The sequence below is a fragment of the Ranitomeya imitator genome, chromosome 1, assembly GCF_032444005.1.
Source record: "Ranitomeya imitator isolate aRanImi1 chromosome 1, aRanImi1.pri, whole genome shotgun sequence".
NCBI lineage: Eukaryota > Metazoa > Chordata > Amphibia > Anura > Dendrobatidae > Ranitomeya > Ranitomeya imitator.
Genome location: NC_091282.1, coordinates 462,828,491 through 462,838,463, shown reverse-complemented (window position 1 = coordinate 462,838,463; position 9,973 = coordinate 462,828,491). Strand labels below are relative to the sequence as shown.

Sequence of the window (9,973 nt, the reverse complement as noted above, 5' to 3'; positions counted from 1 at the left end):
GGCTTACACCATGGAGGACCCTATAATCAGATGTGATTAGGGCTTACACCATGGAGGACCCCTATAATCAGATGTGATTAGGGATTACACCGTGGAGGACCCTTATAATCAGATGTGATTAGGGCTTACACAATGGAGGACCCCTATAATCAGATGTGATTAGGGCTTACACCATGGAGGACCCTTATAATCAGATGTGATTAGGGCTTACACCATGGAGGACCCCTATAATCTGATGTGATTAGGGCTTACACCATGGAGGACCCTATAATCAGATGTGATTAGGGCTTACACCATGGAGGACCCTTATAATCAGATGTGATTAGGGCTTACACCATGGAGGACCCTATAATCAGATGTGATTAGGGCTTACACCATGGAGGACCCTATAATCAGATGTGATTAGGGCTTACACCATGGAGGACCCCAATAATCAGATGTGATTAGGGCTTACACCATGGAGGACCCTATAATCAGATATGATTAGGGCTTACACCATGGAGGACCCTATAATCAGATGTTATTAGGGCTTACACCATGGAGGACCCTATAATCAGATGTTATTAGGGCTTACACCATGGAGGACTCTATAATCAGATGTGATTATGGTTTACACCATGGAGGACCCTTATAATCAGATGTAATTAGGGCTTACACAATGGAGGACCCCTATAATCAGATGTGATTAGAGCTTACACCATGGAGGACCCCTATAATCAGATGTGATTAGGGCTTACACCATGGAGGACCCTATAATCAGATGTGATTAGGGCTTACACCATGGAGGACCCCTATAATCAGATGTGATTAGGGATTACACCATGGAGGACCCTTATAATCAGATGTGATTAGGGCTTACACCATGGAGGACCCTTATAATCAGATGTGATTAGGGATTACACCATGGAGGACCCCTATAATCAGATGTGATTAGGGCTTACACAATGAAGGACCCCTATAATCAGATGTGATTAGAGCTTACACCATGGAGGACCCCTATAATCAGATGTGATGATGGCTTACACCATGGAGGACCCCTATAATTAGATGTGATTAGGGCTTACACCATGGAGGACCCTTATAATCAGATGTGATAAGGGCTTACACCATGGAGGACCCCAATAATCAGATGTGATTAGGGCTTACATCATGGAGGACCCTATAATCAGCTGTGATTAGGCATTACACCATGGAGGACCCTATAATCAGATGTGATTAGGGCTTACACCATGGAGGACTCTATAATCAGATGTGATTAGGGCTTACACCATGGAGGACCCCTATAATCAGATGTGATGATGGCTTACACCATGGAGGACCCTATAATCAGATGTGATTAGGGCTTACACCATGGAGGACCCCTATAATCAGCTGTGATTAGGGCTTACACCATGGAGGACCCCTATAATCAGATGTGATTAGGGCTTACACCATGGAGGACCCCTATAATCAGATGTGATTAGGGCTTACACCATGGAGGACCCTATAATCAGATGTGATGATGGCTTACACCATGGAGGACCCCTATAATCAGATGTGATTAGGGCTTACACCATGGAGGACCCTATAATCAGATGTGATGATGGCTTACACCATGGAGGACCCCTATAATCAGCTGTGATTAGGGCTTACACCATGGAGGACCCTATAATCAGCTGTGATTAGGGCTTACACCATGGAGGACCCCTATAATTAGATGTGATTAGGGCTTACACAAAGGGGGACCTCAATAATCAGATGTGATTAGGGCTTACACGATGGAGGACTCCTATAATCAGATGTGATTAGAGCTTACACAATGGAGGACCCAATAATCAGATGTGATTAGGGATTACATCATGGAGGACCCCTATAATCAGATGTGATTAGGGCTTACACCTTGGAGGACCCCAACAATCAGATGTGATTAGGGCTTACACCATGGAGGACCTATAATCAGATGTGATTAGGGCTTACACCATGGAGGACCCTATAATCAGATGTGATGATGGCTTACACCATGGAGGACCCCTATAATCAGCTGTGATTAGGGCTTACACCATGGAGGACCCCTATAATCAGATGTGATTAGGGCTTACACCATGGAGGACCCTATAATCAGCTGTGATTAGGGCTTACACCATGGAGGACCCTATAATCAGCTGTGATTAGGGCTTACACCATGGAGGACCCTATAATCAGCTGTGATTAGGGCTTACACCATGGAGGACCCTATAATCAGCTGTGATTAGGGCTTACACCATGGAGGACCCCTATAATTAGATGTGATTAGGGCTTACACAAAGGGGGACCTCAATAATCAGATGTGATTAGGGCTTACACGATGGAGGACTCCTATAATCAGATGTGATTAGAGCTTACACAATGGAGGACCCAATAATCAGATGTGATTAGGGATTACATCATGGAGGACCCCTATAATCAGATGTGATTAGGGCTTACACCATGGAGGACCCTATAATCAGATGTGATGATGGCTTACACCATGGAGGACCCCTATAATCAGATGTGATTAGGGCTTACACCATGGAGGACCCTATAATCAGATGTGATGATGGCTTACACCATGGAGGACCCCTATAATCAGCTGTGATTAGGGCTTACACCATGGAGGACCCCTATAAGGCCGGGGTCACACTAGACCGTAATACGGACGAGTGCAATGCGATAAAAAATCGCATAGCACTCGTCCCAATGTTAATCAATGGGGCAGCTCCCATCATCCGATATTTTCTCGGCCGTATTCAGGATCCGAGTGAAATCGCAGCATGCTGCGATTGTCAGCGTTTCTCGGCCGAGAATCGCCAATGAAAGTCTATGGGGGTGAGAAAAAATCGCACAGCACACGGACCATCAGTGTGAAGTGCGAGAAATTCTCAGGCATTGGGCAGGTGACAGGAAAGGCTCAGCCATTATTTGCTCATTTTGCAAGTGTGTGAGAAAATCTCACCATACCGATGCCATACGGATGTCACACGGATCATTTGATGCGAGAAAATCGCATCCTCGCACTGCACACGGATCACTGTTTTGGTAACATTTGTGCGATTCTCGTCCGTCAAAAACGGACCGTTTTTTTATACGTTGTGTGTGTCCCCGGCCTAATCCCCAGGATGGTTTGTCCGATCTCTACAAGTGTCCGTGGCCGCTTCCCCCAGCAGAGCCATAAGCCGCCGCTGCCCCCGCCTCCCGAGCTTCTCCTCCCCTTCCAGCCATTGTTCCCCGCCGCAGCCCACCGCATCTCCGGCTCCCCCCGCTCCAGCCGGCAGGCCCCCACTGCCCATGACGTCAGAGCGCTGCCAGCGAGGTGACGTCACGGAGCGTGGACCGCAGGCGGCCCCTGTCCGAGATCTCCCGGCTCCGGTGCTATGTGGTGACGGCGGCGGCAGGACCGGAGCGCTGACATCTACAGGTGGCCATGCTGGGGCTGTGTACAGTTATGTGCTGAGGATGAATGTGGAGGGAGCGGCCGGATGATGCTGGGGCTGTGTACAGTTATGTGCTGAGGATGAATGTGGAGGGAGCGGCCGGATGATGCTGGGGCTGTGTACAGTTATGTGCTGAGGATGAATGTGGAGGGAGCGGCCGGATGATGCTGGGGATGTGCTGCTGCTGCTGCTGCCGATGAGCCCAGTACTGTATGTGTGGGTTGAAAGGGGTTAACGTGGCTGGCATCTGTGCCCCTACCACCGCACTCCCTGACATAACCGGGGTCTGGCTGGGTGCCCGGGGATCTGTGCCCGCCATGGGCTGTGCAGTGGGCTGTACTGGGGCACTTTCCAGTGTGGCCATGGTAGGACACACTGCGGCGCTGCAGCCAGTCGCTGTCTGCACGGTGCTGCATTCTGCATGCTGTGGCTTATATGGACTCCTACAGAAACAAATCCTATTCTAGGACTGTGTTCACATTGCGGCTCTGTCGGGGGTTATGGCTGCCACCCTGGGGTACTGGGGGCCATTGGCTGCGGTGATGCCGGTGGGGTCGCTGGGTGCTTTGTCAGACCGAGTTTTCGGCTGTATCTGCCTATTTGAAGTGGGCTCCAAAACGCCATTGTCATTGAGCCCCCCATAAATATGTGTATATGGGCATAAATAGTGCCCGCGTCTGCCCATTACAGCCAATGCACGCATGCGCCCAAGTCCTGTCCTACAGACATGCGCCTCGATGGAGCCACAGACTAACGCGCCCATGTGAACAGTCTTACATCTGCAGGCATGGGCACAAGGTTTGAGACTGACACATATTTTGATTTTCACAAAGTACGTTCTCGCGATCCGGAAGTGGCAGCGCTTTGGTCGCAGCGTATGTTCGCCCCATCCAAACCGCTGCCGTCTATTGAACACAGGTGAATCCGCATGTGATCACTGGACCGTGCAGATTCGTGCTATACATTCTATTGGTGACATTCCCAAGGTGCAGACTCACGTCTCCACATGAGATATTGACATGCTGCAGATCTGAAAGACGTGGCGCATGTCCGTCTCCGCGGGTGAGCCAAGGGCGTCTGTGGGCGCATAGTGGGCACGGGAGCTCTAGAAATCTCATCCGCTGTGCTGCACCGTCTGGACGCTGTGGCTCGGACGTCCTCATCGTGGGCACACACCCTTGCAGTTTGATACTTTTGTGTATTGGGATCTTTTCATCATATGTCTCTATGGTTACTGAAGTACAATTCTAATACACCAGGTTTATACAAAGGCTCAATATTTACTGTGTTGTCCCTTATTTTGCAACACTTCCGACTCCTCAATTTCCCCGACTCCGACTCTCCAGCACTGGTCACTACTGAGCTTTTACATAAAGTGCAGCACAGATTCATCTCGGCTAAAAGCCTCGGTCTATAGTTCAGGAACAGAACAGACATTTATAGGACATTTCATTACTTTCCCAAATTATTATGAGAACATTTCCAGCATTATATTCCGACTCCGACTTCACAGCTTCTGGGCCAAATCCTGACTGATGGCAAGAAAGGTTGACCACAGATTATCGCTGGGATTGAGGTCTGGGGAGTTTTCCTGCCATAGACCCAAAGTCTCAATATTTTGTTCAGCGAGCCATATATCTATCACTTTTGCGTTATGATATGGTGCTCACTGAATAATAGCAAACTTTGTGAAACCAAAATGTGTCAGTCTCATCTCTTGGCCACTTAATAAGGGTGAATTCCTGTGGGTGGCCATGGTGGGTCCCTGCGTCTCACTGCCCCCCTAACCCATAGGGGTACACAGTGAGTGTATGAAAATGCTTACCGATCGCCATCTTCCCTCCTTTCTGGCTACATTTCGGATTAGCTGGTTCTCACGGCATCCTTTGTGTGGACTGAAAGTCCCTCTGCTAATGTTCCTAATATGAGCCTGTGAGCCACAGGGCTTCTTTACCAATGTGCAGTAAATTGCCGCCTGGTGCTTTGTGGGATCTAGAACTGCCCATTCAAGGGGTTTTGTAATAAGAAGTGGTGACGTTTGATCGAATTTGCCATCGCTTCCTCGTCATTGGGGTCTTGCCTCCCCCACAAGCACCACCTTGTCACCTGTTATACTATGCAGTTCTTGTTAGCTCTGGAGCGCCTAGTCCTATACTTACCTGCCGCTGTCTTCACCTTCTACCACCGCCGCTGTAGCTGGTCTTCGGGAGGTTATGATCTTCGGGATCGAGGTCACTTTTCAGTGATAGCCTCGTTCTGTGTCTCGTAGAGGTACATTGAAGGCTTGTGACTGTTACTTCTGACTTCCGGTCAGTCACTAGTTGTGGGACTGGAACGGAACTGATAAAAGGTGTAGACGGCAGCAGGTACCGTAAGTATTAGACTAGGGTCAGGGACCTTAGATGAGTAGCACCACTCCAGTGCTGAAAAGAAATGCTTGAGTGGTGCTTTATATTCCCTACTATTCCCTCTCAAGCATGGAGAACAGAGCCCAGCCTCGAAACGACAGTTACTGATGCCATCCTGTTTCAGGGCAGTGACGTCCATTTCGGGGGCTGGCCTGGTGTCTGTTCTCCCTGTATGCCCTGTTCAGTGTGAACTGACAATGCTTTCTCTTGCCTGCTCGTCACTGCACTGTAGATGGATTACAGTGTCAGTGTGCATTCTAAGGATATACTGAGCATGTGTCGGAATTGACAACCCGCACATGCTCTGTAGAGCAGGGCTAGCCCAGCCCCTGAAACAGACATCACTGATAACCAATTGCTACTGCAGCATCGGCCCCCTGATGACGTCAATACCCAGTGCATGCTGGAATACTCACACAAAACCTCATTGGAAGTAAAAAATACAAAAAATAAAATAAAAACAGTAGTTTGGAGTACAGAAGGAGCAGAAGAGAGCTTTTTAATTGAAGTACAATAGAAAAGGGGTAACATTATTAATTAGATAGACATTTAGTATGAATCTCACCTTTCGTATCGGGCCCATTAAAGGGGTTGTCCGGTTTGAAGCTACAAGTCTGCAGTCACTCACATCGCGTGCTCTGTGAGAATTCTCCAGCACCATGAGCATACTTGCAGTCACATGACCGCCCGCTCCCGACGTCGGCACCGGAGAATCCTAACAGCAAGCAGTGCACACAATGTGAGAATTCCCAAGTCTGCAGTTACATAGAGAGAGACTGCAGACTTTTCGCTTAAGACCGGACAACCCCTTTAACTGCTTGGCATCTTTGGAAACCTGTAGCAGTTAGGGTATGTGCACAAGATGCGGAAAACGCTGCAGATCCGCAGCGTTTCCGCAGCTGCGGGTCCGCAGCAGTTTCCCGTGAGTTTACATTACAGTGTAAACCTATGGGAAACAAAAAACGCTGTGCACATGCTGCGGAAAAAAACACGCGGAAAAACAGCGGTTTACATTCCGCAGCATGTCACTTCTTTCTGCAGATTCCGCAGCGGTTTTACAGCTGCTCCTATAGAAAACCGCCGTCTGCCCTGCAGATTTATCAAATCCAAGGCGGAAAGATCCGCAGAGGACCATTCTACGTGTGCACATACCATTAAGATGCTTGAAAGACTAAACTTGTGAACAGTAAGTTCATCAGGACAAGACTTTTCTTGTATTAATGAAGAAGCCTGTATTATTTCCAAATGTGTTGACTAAATAAAGAAGAACCGCATGTACTTTCTATCGGGACTTGAATCTATTTTCCAGGATCCCAGCAGAGCTGATTATCTGCAAATCGTCCTTAGGGCTTATACCCATATGTGAGAAAAATAACGGTCCGATTTCTGGACCGGAAAAAGGGAGGCAATATGCAAATACATGTAGAAAAGCCGCAGAGACACCATCACATGTTTCTCAACGCAAACAATGTTTTGATCTCCCCGAGGTCATTCATCCTTATGTTTATAGTCCTTTTACTAGACACTGCTCCTAATAGCCAGTTTCCTACTCCACACTGATGAGGGGCAAATACCCCGAAACAGCTGTCTGTGGATGGATACCATGTTTTGGCATAGGTGGTTTTCCTTTTGGATGCTGCCCTTCCCGTGGTTGTTCCTTCCCGGTGAAAAACCTGGCTATTTATTGCTTGCGTTGAGAAACACGTGATGGTGTCTCCACGGCTTTTCTACATGCATAGTGAGGTATCCTGACATGAGATGTCCTGTGTGCACACAACCTAGTGAGATATCCTGACCTGATATGCCCTGTGTGCACACGGCCTAGTGAGGTATCCTGACATGAGATGCTCTGTGTGCACACAACGTAGTGAGATATCCTGACATGAGATGCCCTGTGTGCACATGGCCTAGTGAGATATCCTATAAACATAAGGATGAATGACCTCGGGGAGATCAAAACATCCAACACCGCGGAGACACCATCACGTGTTTCTCAACGCAGTGATCCAGAACACTGCTCCCATCCCATATGGGAAATATGCAAATGCATGTAGAAAAGCCGCGGAGACACCATCACGCGTTTCTCAACGCAAGCAATGTTTTGATCTCCCCGAGGTCATTCATCCTTATGTTTATAGTCCTTTTACTAGGCACTGCTCCTAATAGCCAGTTTCCTACTCCACACTGATGAGGGGCAAAAACCCCGAAACAGCTGTCTGTGGATGGATACCATGTTTTGGCATAGGTGGTTTTCTTTTGGATGCTGCCCTTCCCATGGTTGTTCCTTCCCGGTGAAAGACCTGGCTATTTATTGCTTGCGTTGAGAAACACGTGATGGTGTCTCCGCGTCTTTTCTACATGCATAGTAAGGTATCCTGACATGAGATGCCCTGTGTGCACACGGCCTAGTGAGGTATCCTGACATGAGATGCCCTGTGTACACACAGCCTAGTGAGGTATCCTGACATGAGATGTCCTGTGTGCACACGGCCTAGTGAGGTATCCTGACATGATATGCCCTGTGTGCACACGGCCTAGTGAGATATCCTGACATGAGATGTCCTGTGTGCACACGGCCTAGTGAGGTATCCTGACATGATATGCCCTGTGTGCACACAACGTAGTGAGATATCCTGACATGATATGCCGTGTGTGCACATGGCCTAGTGAGATATCCTGACATGAGATGCCCTGTGTACACACAGCCTAGTGAGGTATCCTGACATGAGATGTCCTGTGTGTACACGGCCTAGTGAGGTATCCTGACATGATATGCCCTGTGTGCACACAACGTAGTGAGATATCCTGACATGAGATGCCCTGTGTGCACACAACCTAGTGTGAGATATCCTGACCTGATATGCCCTGTGTGCACACGGCCTAGTGAGATATCCTGACATGAGATGTCCTGTGTGCACACGGCCTAGTGAGGTATCCTGACATGAGATGCCCTGTGTGCACACAACGTAGTGAGATATCTTGACATGATATGCCCTGTGTGCACATGGCCTAGTGAGATATTCTGACATGAAATGCCCTGTGTTCACACGGCCTAGTGAGATATCCTGACATGAGATGCCCTGTGTGCACACAACGTAGTGAGATATCCTGACATGATATGCCCTGTGTGCACATGGCCTAGTGAGATATCCTGACATGAAATGCCCTGTGTTCACACGGCCTAGTGAGGTATCCTGACATAAGATGCCCTGTGTGCACATGGCCTAGTGAGATATCCTGACATGAGATGCCCTGTGTGCACACGGCCTAGTGAGGTATCCTGACATGAGATGCCCTGTGTACACACGGCCTAGTGAGGTATCCTGACATGAGATGTCCTGTGTGTACACGGCCTAGTGAGGTATCCTGACATGATATGCCTTGTGTGCACATGGCCTAGTGAGATATCCTGACATGATATGGCCTGTGTGCACACGGCCTTGTGAGGTATCCTGACATGATATGCCCTGTGTGCACACGGCCTGGTGAGGTATCCTGACATGAGATGCCCTGTGTGTACACACGGCCTAGTGAGGTATCCTGACATGAGATGCCCTGTGTACACACGGCCTAGTGAGATATCCTGACATGATATGCCCTGTGTGCACACGGCCTAGTGAGATATCCTGAGCTGAGATGAGATGTCCTGTGTGCACACGGCCTAGTGAGGTATCTTGACATGATATGCCCTGTGTTCACATGGCCTAGTGAGATATCCTGACATGATATGCCTTGTGTGCACATGGCCTAGTGAGGGATCCTGACATGATATGCCCTGTGTGCACACGGCCTAGTTAGATATCCTGACATGAGATGCCTTGTGTGCACATGGCCTAGTGAGATATCCTGACATGATATGCCCTGTGTGCACACGGCCTAGTGAGATATCCTGAGATGAGATGAGATGTCCTGTGTGCACTCGGCCTAGTGAGGTATCCTGACATGAGATGCCCTGTGTACACACGGCCTAGTGAGGTATCCTGACATGAGATGTCCTGTGTGTACACGGCCTAGTGAGATATCCTGACATGATATGCCCTGTGTGCACACGGCCTGGTGAGGTATCCTGACATGAGATGCCCTGTGTACACACGGCCTAGTGAGGTATCCTGACATGAGATGTCCTGTGTGTACACG

General features: G+C 48.8%; 1 protein-coding gene across 2 annotated transcripts in view; it reads left to right on the top strand.

The window, feature by feature from the left end:
• Positions 1–3,290: 3,290 nt before the first annotated feature.
• MPDZ (multiple PDZ domain crumbs cell polarity complex component) overlaps positions 3,291–9,973 on the top strand; it is a 246,070-nt gene continuing 239,387 nt past the window's right edge. The window contains exon 1 of one of the 2 annotated variants that reach the window (XM_069764966.1): positions 3,291–3,412. The gene's annotated coding sequence lies outside the window, so the exon portion shown is untranslated. The remainder of the gene's footprint in view (positions 3,413–9,973) is intronic. The other variant, XM_069764959.1, reaches the window with a different exon arrangement.